Source organism: Mustela nivalis (assembly GCF_964662115.1).
Source record: "Mustela nivalis genome assembly, chromosome: 9".
In the NCBI taxonomy this organism is placed as follows: Eukaryota; Metazoa; Chordata; class Mammalia; order Carnivora; family Mustelidae; genus Mustela; species Mustela nivalis.
The window spans coordinates 66131187-66151357 of record NC_139028.1 but is presented as its reverse complement, the minus strand read 5'-3'; the positions used below and the strand labels follow the sequence as shown (position 1 = coordinate 66151357).

At 38.6% G+C, this 20171-nt stretch overlaps 1 pseudogene across 1 annotated transcript in view; it reads right to left on the bottom strand.

Annotated features, from left to right (window-relative positions):
- The window catches only part of LOC309840223 (olfactory receptor 51A4-like), a 263349-nt pseudogene extending 247315 nt beyond the window's left edge, over positions 1 to 16034 (bottom strand). The window contains exon 1 of the transcript in view: positions 15414 to 16034. The product of the transcript in view is annotated as an olfactory receptor 51A4-like (transcript). The remainder of the gene's footprint in view (positions 1 to 15413) is intronic.
- Positions 16035 to 20171: the final 4137 nt, after the last annotated feature.

Here is a 20171-nt window from a genome sequence, read left to right as displayed (position 1 = left end):
TCTTATTTACTTATTGTAGCGAACATATAAAAACAGAGTAGCTAAAACAACAGGGGTGTCTCATAATTTGTCCAAGGTTATACAACCAGTAAGCAGAATAGCCAGAAATTCATGAGTATTTCTACCATCAGTTCATGTCCAAATGATGTAAGAAATTCTCTCTGGCTATTAATAAATATTATTTCTAAGCCCCTTTTCCCTCAAAAAAAAAAAAAAAAGCTATTCTCATTTGTTTACCAGTTAGATCATTCTTTCACATAAATGACTATTTATTTTCATTCTTCTGTGAATTGTCTTCTTAAACTTTTTATACATCAATTATATTTGTTAACTAAATAACACAAAATTAATGGTTTAATCAAAACAGTTAACCCATTTTAAGTTTTTTATAATTTTCTTACTCTGGCCATTATTCTTCAGAAATCAATTTTAGGCAGTAAATTAAACTACTCTTTTCTTTTGCTTATCTGTTCTTGCAAACATGGAAAAGCATTCTGTTTTCTAGCAATTAACAAGTATTCAGTAGCATCTTCTTTGATTTTTTTTGGGGGGGTGATCTATAAACTTTTTCTTTTCATCTGTCAAGATGCTGTATGTGTGTGTATGTGTGCAAGGAAGAATATAGTATAAAGAACAGTATTATTAGATGTTCATGATTACTAAATTCTATCCTTCGTTATCATTTCTCAAATTATCTCTTCTTCAAAAACCTGCAGAAAATACCAGGATCTTACCCTTCCCCTTCTCAACAATGCCTAAATCTCCAAACTCTTAAAAATCTGTCCCTGGTATTTGTCCAGACCAGGGTGAGAACTTCCTGCAGAGAGTTTGAGCTTTCTTTTAAGTTTCAGCTGCCTGCACTGATTTATGTGGATTTCTTTCCTAGTAGAGAAAACTGAATATTTAATGCAGAGTTTGGAACCTGAGGGTTCAAATTTAACTTCCTTATTTTCTAAGGTGTGCCTTGTTCCACATAACAGCTGAAAGGTTCAGAAGGAACATGGAACCAGGGCCTCCAGGAAAAAGTATAAATACATTTCTCAAGTTCCCAAGCCCAGCAGTTCCTGATCCATAGGTTCTCATCCTGCCCCCTAGGGGACTGACATGTTGTTGACTCCTCTGGATGTTCTCACAAGTCTAACCTGAAATCTCCTCCTGGGACCTTGTATCACAAAGACTGCTTCTCATTAACTTCCCATGGTCTATCCTAACCAAATACAATCACCCCCCCCCCCTCATCCAGAGAGTTTTCTGTCATAATTGCCAAACAATTCTTTACTTCTTAGGGTCTGATGATATCAACTTTCAACATTCTTTTCTCCTTCTTCACCAGTAAAATCTTGTCCTGTCTACCTTGCCCTACTACTTAATCTATGCACCTCTCTCATACATCCCAGGTTATGAGTTTAACCTGTGTCTACAGAGAAAGAACAGTTATTTCTACTCACTATGAGGAGTCTCTTTATGACATTTTGGGCTACTTTTTGAACTCATGTTTCACTCACTCCTGGTGGAGATGGAGAATGAAAGATGGACATAAGTTCCATTAATTAGTTAGTCTGTCTTCTCCCATGTAGATTCTAGGAATACCTACCAATGTTCTAGGAATAGCTACTACCTACCTCAGGTAGGAATACCTACCAGAAGTCCCTACTTCTAGAAGCATGCTTTCTCACTACTCTTGGGCCATGTCCATCAGTCCCCATCATGTTCTCTTTCTCAAGCTCCCTGTCCTTGACTCTCTGACTCTGTTTCTGTGACTCTTCTAAGTGACTGAGTCTCTTTATATCTCCTTGTCTCTGTAGTGTGTCTCTCAACTGATTTCTGGTTCCATCTCTCACTGATACTCACTTTCTCAATCCTGGGGTTTCTGTGCAATGTAGTAAGCAATGATCTATCAGCCATGACCTGAAACAGAACATTACCATATTTTTTAGTAAGAATATTGAAGGATCCCCTTTAAATTCGTCTCTCCATCTGTATTTCCAGTCTGGTGATTCTCAAGACGTTGGAGGAGTAAGCAGAGCTGAGCTAATGTTTTTAATATTGTTGCAAAGTAAAATGTGCTCCAGATTCCCTCCTCATGATCAAAAACACCCCTTCCTTCCTTTTTTTTTTTTTTTTTTTTTTTTTTTTGGTCTTCTGAAGCTTACAAAGAACTTGTTGTATTCTAGGTACTGCTTTGTCACCTTACAAATATTTATTTGTCAACCATACGAGGAAATTATTATTCTCATGTAACATATAAGGAAATTGAGGCATGCAGCAATAAATCATTTTGCCCGAAGTCATAGAAAGGATATAGTGAAGTAGCATTTCAGGACTTGCTAATAGGGCTCCAGACTCTGTGCTCTTCATCACTATGGTATGCTGTCTCTCCAGTCTGGATAGACAAGGGGAGTCAGGTATGCCTTGCTAGCAGACAAGAATAAAGGAAGAGTTAAGGTCAGTGTTCTGTTAAGTATAAGATTTTACAAAAGCGAGTTCTCTCCTAGGGAGAGGTCTTTCTGACCTTTTCTATCTCCCTTTCTGCTTATTTTCATCCTCTTTTTCTGTACCCATATCTCCTATGAATAAAACTCCTTTGTATATGTCTATGTATTTACTCCTCTGATTCCCTGACACATATTTCACAGTCTTTGTCCTTTTTTCTCTCCTGCCGGGCCTTCACTATATTTTCACTTTTTTACCCATTTCCTTTTACTTCTGTCTGCTTCCATCTCTTTGAAGTCTTTTCCTCTTTCTCCCAGATTTCAGTGTTTTGGGTATATCCATTGTTTTCCCATGATGTTCTCTCATTGCTTTGTCCCTTAATCATGACTTTTTCTTTCTTCTGTTTTAGTGTCTTTCTCATTGTTGTTCTGCTTCTATATATTTCTCTACCTCCCTTGAGGGTTTCTGTACTCACGAAAGATGCTACCTCTGAGTTTTCTTGCTCAACATCACCCATCATCAGGGAAATACAAATCAAAACCACAATGAGATGTTACCTCACACCAGTCAGGATGGCTAAAATCGACAATACAGGAAACAACAGATGTTGGTAAGGATGCATAGAAAGGAGAATCTTCATGTTGATGGAACTGCAAACTGGTGCAGCCACTTGGGAAAACAATATGGAGGTTCCTCAAAATTTAAAAATGGAACTACCCTATAATCCAGCAATTGTACTACTAGGCATTTATTCAAATGATACAAAAGTAGTAATTCCAAGGGGTATATGCACCCCAGTGTTTATAGTAGCATAATTTACAATAGCCAAATTATGGAAACTGCCCAACTTTCCATCAATAGGTGAATGGGTAAAGAAGTATATATATATATATATATATATATATATCAAATATATATGCATATACATACATATATATCACATATATATCTCAGATATATATCTGAGATATATATGCATATCATATATATATATATATATATATATATATATATATATCAGATATAAAAAAGAATGAAGTCTTGCCATTCTCAGTGACATGGGTAGAAGTAAAGAGTATTATGCTAAGTGAAATAAGTCAGAGAAACACAGATACCATATGATTCCACTCATATGTGGAATTTGAGAAATAAAAAAAAATGAGGCCACAATTGGGAATTTTAATGTCATAGAATTGTGGAATACCTTTTCTGATACCTTTTTTTGATATGGTAAGGGCATAATAGTATTAGATTAAGAGGAAGTTTGCTTTCTACAAAACAAATCACTGAATTCTTTTAGGAAAGTAATGTCCATTTTTTTTTTCATGTTCTGAACAAACAAGAGAGAAAATAGGGGGTTAATCACCTATGATAGTAATCTTAATGTGTTCTTAATGTATTCCTGACCAGAGAGGGAAGTTAATTGCCAACCTTCTCTCTCTTCATGGCTAGCCAAACTCTTTATGTTCTGGCCATTGTATTTTTAATTTTCAGAATATAATGTTGTTTTATATCTCTTGCCTTTGCAAATGCTACCAGTGCTCTATAGTATATATTTTTTTAAATGTCTGTCTTTGCTTATATCCTAAGAGAGTCAGCATTAAAAAAAAAGCTCTAGAAGTCTCCCCTGCCTTCCACTGCAAAATGACGGATGGTTTGGTCTATAACCTCTTCAGGAATCTTGCAAGGTTATCCTACTAATTATGGTTCATTTGTTTGGCATCTCTTTCCCCAACCTCACTGCATTCTTTGAGAGCAGAAGATATTTTATATTTATCTCCTGGTCACTCGATCCTGTAATACATTTAGTTCTTGTTCAATATTTGTTGGACAATCTATCTTTGTCACAAAGAGGCTAAAGAAATGTAGGACAGGAACAAAACAAGTAAGAATAATCACGGACACAAATTCTGTGCTCCAAACATTGGCTTGCTACTAGGCTTGTATTCTTCTTTTTTTTTTAATATTTTATTTATTTATTTGACAGTGAGAGAGAGATCACAAGTAGGCAGAGAGGGGGTGGAGAAAAGCAGGTTCCCTGCTGAGCAGAGAGCCTGATGTGGGGCTCAATCCCAGGACCCTGGGATCATGACCTAAGCCGAAGGAAGAGGCTTTAACCCACTGTGCCACCCAGATGCCCTTAGGCTTGTATTCTTGAAGAAATAATCAATCTCAAGGCAGTCAATGTTAGTTTACAACTAGAAAGCATGAGGAACATATTTAGAGATGTATTTGTTACCATAACTAGTGTTTGACTATTGTTTTCTTCTGACAACAAAAAGGCAATTATATTGAAGAAAAGTATTCACTCAATAAACAAACCATCTATATTCCAAATTGTTAAAGGATAAATATAAAATTAAACTGTTTTGCATTCACAACAATACACAGTCATTAGAGAATTTATATTCTTCTACCAAGAGGCATCTAGCAATGTCACCTTACACTACTTTGTTCTTTTTTCTTGCCTTCACTTTCCCTCATCCCTATTGCAAGAGGCTTACAGATAGATGCTTTCTGTATATAATAGGTGCCGAGGTTTTCTATTGTTGCCATTCTTTCCTAAACATATACTCTCACAATTCCTTTCTCCATGTTTCTCTTCCTTGCCCTAACTTTCTGTATGTATCATTCCCTCTCTTGTATATTTTTCTCTTAGTTGTAGACTGATAAACTGCAATGTAATCATGGTATGTTTCTGAGCTGCTACTTCTGTGATCACATTTCTGGAGCTCCTGAATTGCTTCTCCTGGGCTGAAGTTATTGCTCAGTTTGGTTTGTCCCTTTCGATTGCCTACAGTAGTTTAATGATAACTGAATCCACAGCAAGAAATCTTTGAAATAAAACAGGGAATAACAGGACACTTAGCAGAGGATGCAGGATAATTTCTGGATGCAGCTAATAATAAGGAAAATGTTTAAAAACCTATAAGAAGTTGATTAAATAGTTATTACATGAAACTTGGAAGACACTCACCACTAATGTCAAACTGATGAATGAAAAAAGTGAGAAGTGGGATTTATATATCTCACATCTTTTTTCTCATATATATATATATGAGAATATATATATTATATATATATATATATATATCTCACATCTTTTTTCCCATATATATATATATATATATATATATATAGCTTTTCTCATATATATATATCAGCTATAAGAGAGAATGAAATCTTGAAAATTGCAGCAATGTATATGGAGCTAGAGAATATTATGCTAAGTTAAATAAGTTAGTCAGAGAAAGGCAAATACCTAATGATTTCACTCACATGTGAAATTTAAGAAAACAAAGAAGCTTAGGGGGAAAAAAGAAAGAGAGAGGCAAACCAGAAAACAGACTCTTAACACTAGAGAACAAATTTATGGTCACCAGAGGGGAGGTGAGTGGGGGTGGTGGTTGAAACAGATTATGTGAGCTAAGGGGGGTACTTGCTGTGATGAGCTCCGGGGGTATATAGAATTGCCAGATCACTAAATTGTACACCTGAAACTAATATTACACTGTATGCTCACTAACTAGATTTAAAATAAAAACTGTCAAAAGTGGGGGGGGGCAGTATAGGTACACAATTGTTACAATTGCCTTTGTGCCAGGTTTCAGAGTTGCCTTCCTCTATCATTAATTTGATCAGTCCATCTTCCCCTAAGAAAACTCAGAAGTGCACTCCAATGTCCAATTCCTTGTCTGACCTTGCCCTCTCCCTAGTTTGGCTACACACATTTCCAGCCTCTTTCCCACCTCACTCCTCCACTTAAGTCCTTGTTCTACCAGCTGAGTTTATTAGCCTCTAAATATTTCATGTTTTTAGAGCTTCATGCTGCATACTCTTTCTTTATAAGATGATTTGAAATGCAAGATTGCTTGATCAACGGGCAGCAGTCACTTGTTTAAAGGATACATATTTCCAAATGATAGTGTAGATTCTTTTCTTTGTGTTAGGTGAGCTTAAGATAGAATATGATAATTTTAATGTTGTAAAATTTGAGCAATACCTATAATTCCTACAGCTTGGAAATGATGTTTTGTTGTTTTGTTTTCTTTTAATCCTTCCTATCTAGTGTACCCAAATTAATCCTCAAATTTTCGGTCAGGGATTAACAGTAACTCAGGTCACAGTGGGGTCCCAGTGATGACAGTACTGTTTGGCCTCCTCTCTCTGGCTGCATAGATCCCATGTCAGCGATATTCAATATGTACTGACAAACACTGAATGAATGAAAAATTTATAACCTCATCTTGCAGGGCTGTGTCTTCAAATTAAATAAAATTTATGCAAAAAAAAAAAAACCCTTAAAAGATGATTTTAAAACTATGAGCTCATAGATACCATTTTTGTTAGAATCATAAGGTTGCTTTCTTGTTTATCAGGAGGGAAATGTAAAGCAAGGATTTCAATCTAACCAGAAGCATGCAGGGTTAGTATAGGCTATGGAGAAAGACTGATGGAGGCCACCATTTTTTCTCTGATGCCTACCTCAAGCTCAGTAGACATGTATACCCACACCCAGAAGCAACTTATATTATCACATAAGGGGACAACTATGACAACAGCAAACCACATCACTCAATATCTAGGTCAATGTTCTTTTCTTGGAGTTTCTTGCTGTGACCTGCACCTATCAACAAGTTGATTCTCATGGTTGGCAGAATCGTGAATTTCCACCTATGCATTCACATGTATTGCACTTGTTAGAAAATTGGACTTCTGGCATTCATGCTAAGCACTGGGGTGTCAGAGGCAGGCCCCTGGCCAGGGCGGCCTCCGCCATTAAAAGATGGCACCTGGCTAGTTGCCAGGTTAGGATTGCCTCGTGAGACTAAGCGGAACACCCAAAGAGGAAGTAAACAGCACTGGTTGCTAGTGAAGTTGTTCGTTTAGGTGCACAGCCTGATTCGCTCCCTCCTGTACCCTGCTCGCTGATTGGTCATGTAAGCGTATATAAGTGCGTAGACTTGCGGAAATAAAGAGAGAGAAGATGCATCCGAACCAGAGTTTTAGTTAGTCATCCTTGTGGGGCGAGGGCAAAAAATGGCGCCGGCACCCGGGAACTAAATAAAGGAATCTTGCAAGGTAATCCGCAGGAAAGCGGGGAGTAAAGGTCCGCAGGTAAGCGGGGACATTAGCCACGTTCAAAAGTGGGAATTCCGCGGTAAAGCAGGGAGTAAAGGCCACGTTCAAAAGTGGGAATTCCGTGTTAAAGTGGGGAGTAAAAATAGAAAAACCTTGCAAGGGAGAAGTCCGCAGCTAAGCGGGGTAAAACCACGACAAAGGTGGTGGGAAACTTGTACAAGTCCGCAATAAGAAGTGGGGCGGCCTTAGAGCCAGGATTAACTTGTACAAGTCCGCAATAAGAAGCAGGGCGGCCTTAGAGCCGGGATTTAGCGAGTCCGCAATAAGAAGTGGGGCGGCCTTAGAGCCGGGATTTTCAAGTCTGCAATAAGAAGCGGGGCGGCCTTAGAGCCGAAATTTACCGGTGAGTCTTTAACGTCCGTATCTGTTGTCTGTGTGTTCATAATGGGATCTGAAGTATCTAAAGTGCGGTTGGAAGGGTCTTTAGAAGACCTGCTGAAAGCCAATGGAACTCCACTAAAGGCAAAAACTGCTCAGCCCTTTTTGAATACAGTAGAAAAGGCGGCTCCATGGTTCCTAGATGAAGGCTTGCTAAACATACCTCAATGGGACCACTTAGGGGAGGATTTGAAGAAACAGGATGCTTTAACTCTTTGAATAATATGTTGAATTGCACTAAGAATTTGCTATCTTGAATGTCACGGCCTTCAAGCTGGCTGTGATTATGCGTATCCCTACCCATGTTCCTATCCCAGTTTCCATTCCAGAGGACAAGTTACCGGTGGTGCTATCCAGAAAGAAGAAAGATTTTGGTATCACAGCTGCCATTGTGACAGCATTGGCTATGTCTACAGCAGCTGCCACGGCAGCAGCAGTCTTGCTTGCTGCAACTATACCCACTGCGGAAGCTGTGAACACCCTTGCAGAAGGAACGGTGGCTGCCCTTCAAACATAGACTCATATCAATGCACATCTGCAAGCAGGAATCCTGCTAGTCAACCAGAGAGTAGATTTGGTTCAAGAACAAGTGGACATATGGGGGGTCCTATTGGGACTGGGATGTATAGTACCCTTCCCGACAATTTGTGTAACTCCCATAGCCTATACTAATATGAGTGACTTACAGAATGTCTCCCGACAGCTCTCCCAATACTTGCGGGGGAATTAGTCTGCAGAATTCCAAAGCTATACTCAGCACCTGCTACTAGGCATAACAAGGATAAATAACACCAGAGGTGAGCTTGCAACCCTCCCAGAGATAATCAAAACATTGCAAGATGTGTTAACCTTTACGAAACAATGGGCTAGCGTAATTGGTCTGATGACAATCCTCGTAGTGGGCTTGATTCTGCTAGTAAGGAAACTACATATTTGGAGGCTACAGCAACATAGGCAACAACAAGCCATGGTGCAGGCCTTGTTAGCTATCAAGGCTGGAACATCCCCCCAAGTGTGGCTAAGTATCCTGGATCGGTAGTCAACGACGGGTAAGATTGGTGGGGGAAATATACCAACCTAAGACAGGACGCAGATCATTGATATCTGCCATCTGATGACGGGTAAGGATATTCCCCGCCACTGACAACCTAAGACAGGCACCATCCCTGCCATAAAAGAAAAAAGGGGGAGATGTCGGAGGCAGGCCCCTGGCCAGGGCAGCCTCCGCCATTAAAAGATGGCGCCTGGCTAGTTGCCAGGTTAGGATTGCCTCGTGAGACTAAGCGAAACGCCCAAAGAGGAAGTAAACAGCACTGGTTGCTAGCAAAGTTGTTCGTTTAGGTGCACAGCCTGATTCACTCCCTCCTGTACCCTGCTCACTGATTGGTCATGTAAGCGTATATAAGTGTGTAGATTTGCAGAAATAAAGAGAGAGAAGATGCATCCGAACCAGGGTTCTAGTCGTCCTTGTGGGGCAAGGGCGATACTGGGGAAGCACACTGACTCATAATACAGACCTGGCTTGCTTGAGTTAATCAAAAGGGACTGACACCTGTGACTATCAGGAAACTTACCAGCAAGTGGGTAGGCACATCATTGTACCACACATCACAATAAAGAGGAACTAGAGGTGGCACACAGTTACTAGAGTTGTGCTGATGTATAAACACACTGATATATGCTGACTCACACAATCTAGCCATCCTCGATGTTTCCCCAGGGGCCCAGAAACCTCTTGAGAGTCCAGCTTAACAGGATGTACTCAGAAGAAAAAGAAAATTCCCCACAGGTGAACCTTTAGAAGGGACCAGAGACCATGAGAGTGTCAGAATTAGTCATTTGTGGAGAACACTCTGAAGCCTCCTCTGCTCCATCTGGTATGATTATGGTCACCCCACCCATGATTCCAGAGTGCCAAGTGAATAATAGAGCAGTTTCAGATTATGTAACTAAGCCTTTCTGTGTCAGCCTCCTCCACTAGATTTACTTCCAGAAAGATACAGGGTTTTTCTTCTACAAGTTGAGAACATTCTGAAATGTTAATTGTCATTGAGCATCTTCAAGATCAAAGGGTTTTAAATGGAGATACAGATAGAGTTCACTGTGGTGTTTTATAAAAATGCAGATGTCTAGGTCCTATTCAGGACTCACTGAATCTCTTTACTTGATGTTCTTGGTGTATGTTTGATATTTGCTTGATACATTGTATATATTGTTTCTCGTGACTACTGTGAGTCGAGGTACTTTCCTCAGAAAAAATTCTATTTATCAATTTTTATACAAAAATGTAATATCTACTGTCCTTGAATATCTGCTTTATCATTATTTTAGAGATGATTATCAAGAAACTCATTTCTTGAAGAAGAAAGAGAGAGGGGACAGAAGGTATACTGGAGAGAATATTGGGGAGAATTTCCCCAATATGGCAAAGGGAACAAGCATCAAAATTCAGGAGGTTCAGAGAACGCCCCTCAAAATCAATTAGAATAGGCCCACACCCCGTCACCTAATAGTAAAATTTACAAGTCTTAGTGACAAAGAGAAAATCCTGAAAGCAGCCCGGGAAAAGAAGTCTGTAACATACAATGGTAAAAATATTAGATTGGCAGCTGACTTATCCACAGAGACCTGGCAGGCCAGAGAGAGCTGGCATGATATTTTCAGAGCACTAAACGAGAAAAACATGAAGCCAAGAATACTATATCCAGCTAGGCTATCATTGAAAATAGAAGGAGAGGTTAAAAGCTTCCAGAAAAAACAAAAACTGAAAGAATTTTCAAACACCAAACCAGCTCTACAGGAAATATTGAAAGGGGTCCTCTAAGCAAAGAGAGAGCCTACAAGTGGTAGATCAGAAAGGAACAGAGACAATATACAGTAACAGTCACCTTACAGGCAATACAATGGCACTAAATTCATATCTCTCAATAGTTACCCTGAATGTTAATGGGCTAAATGCCCCAATCAAAAAACATAGGGTGGGCACCTGGGTGGCTCAGTGGGTTAAGCCGCTGCCTTCAGAGCAGGTCATGATCTCAGGGTCCTGGGATCGAGTCCCGCATCGGGCTCTCTTCTCAGTGGGGAGCCTGATTCCCTTCCTCTCTCTCTGCCTGCCTCTCTGCCTACTTGTGATCTCTCTCTGTCAAATAAACAAATAAAATCTTTAAAAAAAAAAAAGACACAGGGTATCAGAATGGATAAAAAAACAAAACCCATCTATATGTTGCCTACAAGAAACTCATTTTATGCCCAAAGACACCACCAGATTTAAAGTGAGGGGGTGGAAAAGAATTTACCATTCTAATGGACATTAGAAGGAAGCAGGAGTGGCAATCCTTATATCAGATCAATTAGATTTTAAGCCAAAGACTATAATAAGAGATGAGGAAGGACACTATATCAAACGCAAAGGGTTTGTCCAACAAGAAGATCTAACAATTTTAAATATCTATGCCCCCAACGTGGGAGCAGCCAACTATATAAACCAATTAATAACAAAATCAAAGAAGCAAATCAACAATAATACAATAATAGTAGGGGAGTTTCACACTCCCCTCACTGAAATGGACAGATCATACAAGAAAAAGATCAACAAGGAAATAAAGGCCTTAAAAGACACACTGGACCAGATGGGCATCACAGATATATTCAGAACATTTCATCCCAAAGCAACAGAATACACATTCTTCTCTAGTGCACATGGAACATTCTTCAGAATAGATCACATCCTCGGTAGTAAATCAGGACTCAACAGGTATCAAAAGATTGGGATCATTCCCTGCATATTTTCAGACCACAATGCTCTGAAGCTAGAACTCAACCACAAGAGGAAGTTTGGAAAGAACCCAAATACATGGAGAATAAACAGCATCCTTCTAAAGAATGAATGGGTCAACAGGGAAATTAAAGAAGAATTGAAAAAAATCATGGAAACAAATGATAATGAAAATACAATGGTTCAAAATCTGTGGGACACAACAAAGGCAGTCCTGAGAGGAAAATATATAGCGGTACAAGCCTTTCTCAAGAAAAAAGAAAGGTCTCAGCTGCACAACCTAACCCTACACCTAAAGGAGCTGGAGAAAAAACAAGAAAGAAACCCTAAGCCAAGCAGGAGAAGAGAAATCATAAAGATCAGAGCAGAAATCAATGAAATAGAGACCAAAAAAAGAAAAAAAAAAAACAATAGAACAAATCAACAAAACTAGGAGCTGGTTCTTTGAAAGAATTAATAAAATTGATAAACCCCTGGCCTGACTTATCAAAAAGAAAAGAGAAAGGACCCAAATAAATAAAATCATGAATGAAAGAGGAGAGATCACAACTAACACCAAAGAAATACAAACTATTATAAGAACATACTATGAGCAACTCTACGCCAACAAATTTGACAATCTGGAAGAAATGGATGCATTCCTAGAAACATATAAACTACCACAACTGAACCAGGAAGAAATAGAAAGCCTGAACAGACCCATAACCAGTAAGGAGATTGAAACAGTCATGAAAAATCTTCAAACAAACAAAAGCCCAGGGCCAGACAGCTTCCCGGGGGTATTGCACCAAACATTTAAAGAACTAATTCCTATTCTCCTGAAACTGTTCCAAAAAACAGAAATGGAAGGAAAATGTCCAAACTCATGTTATGAGGCCAGCATCACCTTGATCCCAAAACCAGACAAGGATCCCATCCAAAAAGAGAGGTATATACCAATATCCTTGATGAATACAGATGCGAAAATTCTCACCAAAATACTAGCCAATAGCATTCAACAGTACATTAAAAGGATTATTCACCACGACCAAGTGGGATTTATTCCAGGGCTGCAAGGTTGGTTCAACATCCACAAATCAGTCAATGTGATACAACACATCAATAAAAGAAAGAACAAGAACCATATGATACTCTCAATAGATGCTGAAAAAGCATTTGACAAAGTACAGCATCCCTTCCTGATCAAAACTCTTCAAAGTGTAGGGATAGAGGGCACATACCTCAATATTATCAAAGCCGTCTATGAAAAACCCACCGCAAATATCATTCTCAATGGAGAAAAACTGAAAGCTTTTCTGCTAAGTTCAGGAACATGGCAGGGATGTCATTTATCACCACTGCTATTCAACATAGTACTAGAGGTCCTAGCCTCAGCAATCAGACAACAAAAGGAAATTAAAGGCATCCAAATTGGCAAAGAAGAAGTCAAATTATCACTCTTCGAAGATGACATGATACTATATGATACTATATGTGGAAAACCCAAAAGACTCCACTCCAAAACTGCTAGAACTTGTACAGGAATTCAGTAAAGTGTCAGGATATAAAATCAATGCACAGAAATCAGTTGCATTTCTCTACACCAAAAACAACACAGAAGAAAGAGAAATTAAGGAGTCAATCCCATTTACAATTGCACCCCAAACCATAAGATACCTAGAAATAAACCTAACCAAAGAGGCTAAGAATCTATACTCAGAAAAGTATGTAGTACTGATGAAAGAAATTGAGGAAGACATAAAGCAATGGAAATATGTGCCATGCTCCTGGATTGGAAGAATAAATATTGTGAAAAAGTCTATGCTACGTAGAGCAATCAACACATTTAATGCAATCCCTATCAAAATGCCATCAATTTTTTTCAAAGAAATGGAACAAATAATTCTAAAATTTATATGGAACCAGAAAAGACCTCGAATAGCCAAACGGATATTGAAAAAGAAAGCCAAAGTTGGTGGCATCACAATTCTGGACTTCAAGCTCTATTACAAAGCTGTCATCATCAAGACAGCATGGTACTGGCACAAAAACAGACACATAGATCAATGGGACAGAATAGAGAGCCCAGAAATAGACCCTCAACTCTATGGTCAACTAATCTTCGACAAAGCAGGGAAGAATGTCCAATGGAAAAAAGACAGCCTCTTCAATAAATGGTGCTGGGAAAATTGGACAGCCACATGCAGAAAAATGAAATTGGACCATTTCCTTACACCACTCACAAAAATAGACTCAAAATGGATGAAGGACCTCAATGTGCGAAAGGAATCCATCAAAATCCTTGAGGAGAACACAGGCAGCAACCTCTTTGACCTCAGCCACAGCAACTTCTTCCTAGGAGATCACCAAAGGCAAGTGAAGCAAGCGCAAAATGAACTATTGGTATTTCATCAAGATCAAAAGCTTTTGCACAGCAAAGGAAACAGTGAACAAAACCAAAAGACAACTGACAGAATGGGAGAAGATATTTGCAAACGACATATCAGATAAAGGACTAGTGTCCAAAATCTATAAAGATCTCAGCAAACTCAACAGCCAAAGAACAAATAATCCAATCAAGAAATGGGCAGAGGACATGAACAGACATTTCTGCAAAGAAGACATCCAGATGGCCAACAGACACATGAAAAAGTGCTCCATATCACTTGGCATCAGGGAAATACAAATCAAAACCACAATGGGATATCATCTCACATCAGTCAGAATGGCTAAAATCAACAAGTCAGGAAATGACAGATGCTGGCGAGTATGCAGAGAATGGGAACCCTCCTACACTGTTGGTGGGAATGCAAGCTGGTGCAACCACTCTGGAAAACAGCATGAAGGTTCCTCAAAATGTTGAAAATGAACTGCCCTATGACCCAGCAATTGCACTACTGGGTATTTACCCTAAAGATACAAACGTAGTGATCCGAAGGGGCACATGCACTGAATGTTTATAGCAGCAATGTCCACAATAGCCAAACTATGGAAAGAACCTAGATGTCCCTCAACAGGTGAATGGATAAAGAAGAGGTGGTATATATACCCAATGGAATACTATGCAGCCATCAAAAGAAATGAAATCTTGCCATTTGCGACAACATGGATGGAACTAGAGCATATCATGCTTAGCGAAATATGTCAAGCGGAGAAAGACAACTATCATATGATCTTCCTGATATGAGGAAGTTGTGATGCAACATGGGGGCTTAAGTGGGTAGGGGAAGATAAATGAAACAAGATGGGATTGGGAGGGAGACAAACCATAAGTGACTCTTAATCTTACAAAACAAACTGAGGGTTGCTGGGGGTGGGGGGGTTGGGAGAAGGGGGGTGGGGTTATGGACATTGGGGAGGGTATGTACTTTGGTGAGTGCTGTGAAGTGTGTAAACCTGGCGATTCACAGACCTGTACCCCTGGGGATAAAAATATATGTTTATAAAAAATAAAAAATTTAAAAAATAATTAAATAAAAAAGAAACTCGTTTCTTGTAATGACTTAATTACATTGAAGAGAGGTGAGACATGTCTGACAAAGCAATGGATAATGGCCAAGCTGACGATGGGCACTGTACAGGTGTGTGAAACACAAGTATTGAGGGCCTTGAGTTGCTCCTTTTGGGATGCAATTACCAGCACAGTCTTGAGGATCAGAATGTCAGACACAGTAATGAGCATAAAGTCTACCATAAGGCAGAGTACACCAAAAAAAAAAAAAAAAAAAAAAAAAAATAGAAGACATCAATTTGGTTGTCAGAGAAGGCCAACTACATGACATCCTGGTGGAGACAGTAGGAATGGGATAATTGGCTTTTTCTACAAACTTCTCAGAGAGAAGGGTAAGGGAAGAACCACGAGGAAATGCCTGAAAACTAATGCCATTCCTATTTTTGCAACTCTGACAGGAGTCAGGATGGAACTGTATATCAGAGTGCTGTGGGTGGCTAGAAAGTGGTTAAACGACATGATCAGGAGCACTGAGGACTCAACTACTATGAATCCATGGGTGAAGAATTCCTGAGCAATGCAGGCATTGAAAGAAATTTCAGGAGCATCGAATAAGAAGATCCTTCCCATGGTGGGTAGAGAAGAGAAGGACAAGCCCAGGTCAGACAAGGCCAACATGGAAAGGAAGTAGTACATGGGCTCATGCAAGGAGGGCTTTGTCATGATAACAAGAAGGATGGCGCAGTTTCCCAAAATAGCAAAAAGATACATGCTTCAGATGGGGATAAAGATCCAGATGTGTGCATATTCCTGCCCTGGCATCCCAACAAGGAAGAAGGTGGTGATTTCAACGTATGCTATGTTGATAATGGACATGATACATTTAGAGGGCTCTACAATGAGAGAGATAGATGCTGAGTTAGTAAAATATGAGGATCTGAAAATATCACAGAAAAAAAGCAGTTTTTGAAGAGCTTCTTTCAGCTCTTTTGACAGAACAAAGCATTTATGTGGCTGCCATACAGTGAAAAATACATGCCACTTTGAACTAGACTTTTCAGATATCCTAGCTTAGAAAAATTACTGCTGGCCATATTTTCCTTATAAAGAAACTTGATCTTTATTTTGCATTCAAGATTTTATTTATTTATTTGACAGAGATCACAAGTAGGCAGAGAGGCAGGCAGAGAGAGAGAGGAGGAAGCAGGCTCCCCGCTGAGCAAAGAGCCCAATGCGTGTCTTGATCCCAGGACCCTGGGATCATGACCTGAACCGAAGGTAGAGGCTTTAACCCACTGAACCACCCAGGCACCCCTTTATTTTGCATTCAGATACAGGTCTGAATTCATTTTTTTTGTAGTGTTTTACTAACCAGTCGTCAATCCCATCCCTTTTTTAGTTCTTTAAACAAAAACTTGACAAGTTTTTGTTTAAATTCTAGTTAGTTAACATATAGTGTAATATGAGGTTCGATAGCAAAATTGAGTGATTCATTGCTTACATACAACACCTGACACTCATCACAACCAGTTCCCTTGAGTTGTCTATTGTTTTGTTTTCATGTCCTAGATCTACTATTGGGTAGAATATATGATTCCCAAAGTGACACTTATTAAAGGCAAAGGGATTTCATACTCCTTTTCTTCCTAACCCTTCCCACAAATGTATATAGCCTTCTCAAAATTAAACTCTCCTTAATTCTGTTTCTTGCCATCTGAAAATTGGTTATTTAAACCTTCTTTAAAAATCATTACTATTTCAAATCATGTATATATTTGTCAGGGAAGTCCTTGTAGAGATTACTGACAGATTATACCTCATTTCTTTCAGCCTGGAATTTGTGGAACACTTGTGTAGAGTTGCCAGAAGAATAATAACCTGGTGCGGTCAATATTGCAATTTAGGAGGATTTAAATACTATTGAAGGCTGATCCTCCAAAAAGTAAACAGTCTTTTTAACTAGTCTCTGAAAGGAAAATTCTTGCTAGAGGTATGACTTTTGGAGGCTTCTCCCTGCTCTATACGAAGTTCTGTGCTGTTGATTACCAAAAAATTAAAAATAAAATACGAATTTTAAAAAATTAAAATATAAGTTAAAACTAAAAAGAAGGATATCTGGGTACTCACCAGAGAGTGGATATTTTGGAGAGCATCTTTGAGAGTAACTGAAGGCTTTCAGTATAAAATCGCAGAAGTCATTGAATTTGACTGCCAGAAAGTCTCCTCCTCATATAAGAGGGCTTCCCCTTTCTTATTTCCCCAGTCACCAGCTCTAGGGGCATTGAACTCTCTGGCGATTGCAACCAGGCTGCATCTGTTCTGAAAATAAGCATATAAACACATGCAGATGCAGGAAATCCAGAGAAAGTTAATACCAAGGACATGTAATAAGCACCTAGACCATGAATTAGGAACTGTTTTCATTAGAAAGAGGACCTTAGTAACCAGGTATGGAAGAGACATGGTAGTGGTAAATGCTGAGCAAAATCTCTGAGACTTCTGTTTGATATTTGGCTCAGATATTCCTCTGCCCATCAGAGTCAAAGCAGAGATGCTGGGAGTTGAGTTTGTGTCTTTAAAAAAGTGATGCAAGACAAACACCCTATGATGTGTATTTTAGCCTAGACTTCACTCAAGTTGGATTCATCCTTCCAGATAGTCCTGGATCACTAATTAAATATCCCTGTAAACCAATATATCCAAATTAGACATCATTTTCTCCTTTCCTAAATCTGCCTCTTCTTAGGGACTCATCATAAAAATACACTTTGATGCTCAATTTTCACAAACCAAAAATCTGAGCCCTTTAATCTCTTCTTTCCCACCTTTGTCCTTTTTTTCCCCCACTTATTTGTTTTATTTCTTAATTTCCACATATAAGTGAAACAAAATGGTATTTGTCTTCCTTTGACTTATTTTGCTTAGCATCATACTCTCTAGATCCACTCATGTCATTGCAAATGACAAGATTTCATTCATTTTTATGGCTGAGTAATATTTGATTGTATGAATATACACAGCTTCCTTATTCACTCATCAATGAACAAGAGTAAGTTAGTTTTATCTTTTTGAAGATACCACTTTTTTTTTAAAGATGTTATTTATTTTTGAGAGAGAACACAAGTGGTGGGGAGGGGCAGAGGAAGAAGCAGTTACCAGGCTGAGTAGGGAGCCTGATATGGGATTCTCAATCCCAGGACCCTGGGTCATGATCTGAGCCAAAGGTGTCACTTGTGCAATTAACTGACTGAACCACTCAGGTGCCCAAGAATAAGTTGGTTTTAAAAAGCCAGCCAACAATATACAAAACTGAGATCCTACACACTTGAAAAAATAATTTGTATTAATACAAAATACCATTTATGTCAGTCAGGGTGTTTAATCAGTAAAATCAAATATGTAAAAATAAATACAATAACTTTATTTATTTATTTATTTATTTATTTATTTATTTGACAGACAGAGATCACAAGCAGGCAGAGAGAGAGGAGGAAGCAGGCTCCCTGCCAAGCAGAGAGCCGGAGGTAGGGCTGGATCCCAGTATCCTGGGATCATGACCTGAGCCAAAGGCAGAGGCTTTAACCCACTGAGCCACTCAGCCACCCCAATACAATAACTATTTTAAGATAGCTACACCGATAAATTCAAAACCTTGCACAAAATTTCAAGAAGATCTTTGTAAGTAGAGAGATCAGACTCATTAGTTAGAAAACGGTGTCGCTAACAATTCTTCACAAAGTAACGTTGGCTCAGCAAAATCCTAATCAAGCCCTAATAGCTTTTATTATAGAAACTGACAAGGCGATTGTAAACTTTGTGTGGAAATGCAAAAGATCTACACTATGCAAGATTAGAAAAACGTTGTTGGATCTCACTAACTCTAAAGCTGCATTTATATAGGGGTGTGGTATTGACACAATGTTGGAGGAATTCATCAGGAGGCTCTGACTGTCAACTGATCCATTAGCTGGGCCTGGATAATTGGAGGTCCTCACCCCCCTCCCAATCTTCAGAATGTACATTCTGTGCACCATTCCCACAGTGGGAGCCCTGAAATGTTCAAGGACATAGCCTCGAGAAAGCACAGTGTTATTGAGACCATCTGGATGGTGTACATGACTGACCCCCACTAAAGCCTCTATATAAACTTTTTAAGATTCTGGAGGCAGGTGTGGACATTTACTCATTTTACGACTTCCCAAGACAAATCTCATACATGTTTCCATGCTTACTAAACCTGCCACCTACAAATGTGGAGGGCTCTGCCTCTTTCTTTGGTCTCTGCTTGCCCTCCCTGTATGGGGGTCCTTTTCAGATTTTACCTGAGAAATTCCTGAGGTTGCAAACCAACACACAAGAAGGAACAGAATGACAGTGAAAAAATTCAAAAGGGAAAAATCTTTTCAATAAATGAAGCAATTCATATACAAAAATAAATGAATGAATAGTGAGATTTATCATAAATTAATTTCAGCTAGGTCATAGACCTAAGCATTAAACATAAAAGGAAAAATGTAGAAGAAAAATTATTAAAAAAATTCATGACTTTGGAATAATTGAGGTTCTAAAAAGATTAGCCCGGAAGTAATAATAATCACTTAGAAGTTCAGAACTTCTGGCACTGAACAACACTTTTAAGAAGACCAAAAGACAGACCACTCATGAGGAATAAATAAAGATTACACCTATCTGACAATAAATAAAGATCACACATACCTGACAAAGTATGTATAAAGGACTCCTAGAAATTAGTAAGTAATGTAAAAAAAAAAAAAAAGTGTACTTGAATTCTCACATTTTAATTTGCACTTAGGAAAATAAAAATTAATATCATAATGCAATACCATAAAATAAATACTACAGCTGCAACAAGAAAACACATCTCTAAGATTATCTATAGGAATTTTATTTATAACAGTTAAAATTTGGAAACAACTCCAATATCCATCAATAAGATAATAGGTTAAATACAATTTTGTATTCTGATTTAATTGGTCTGTGATATTACATAAT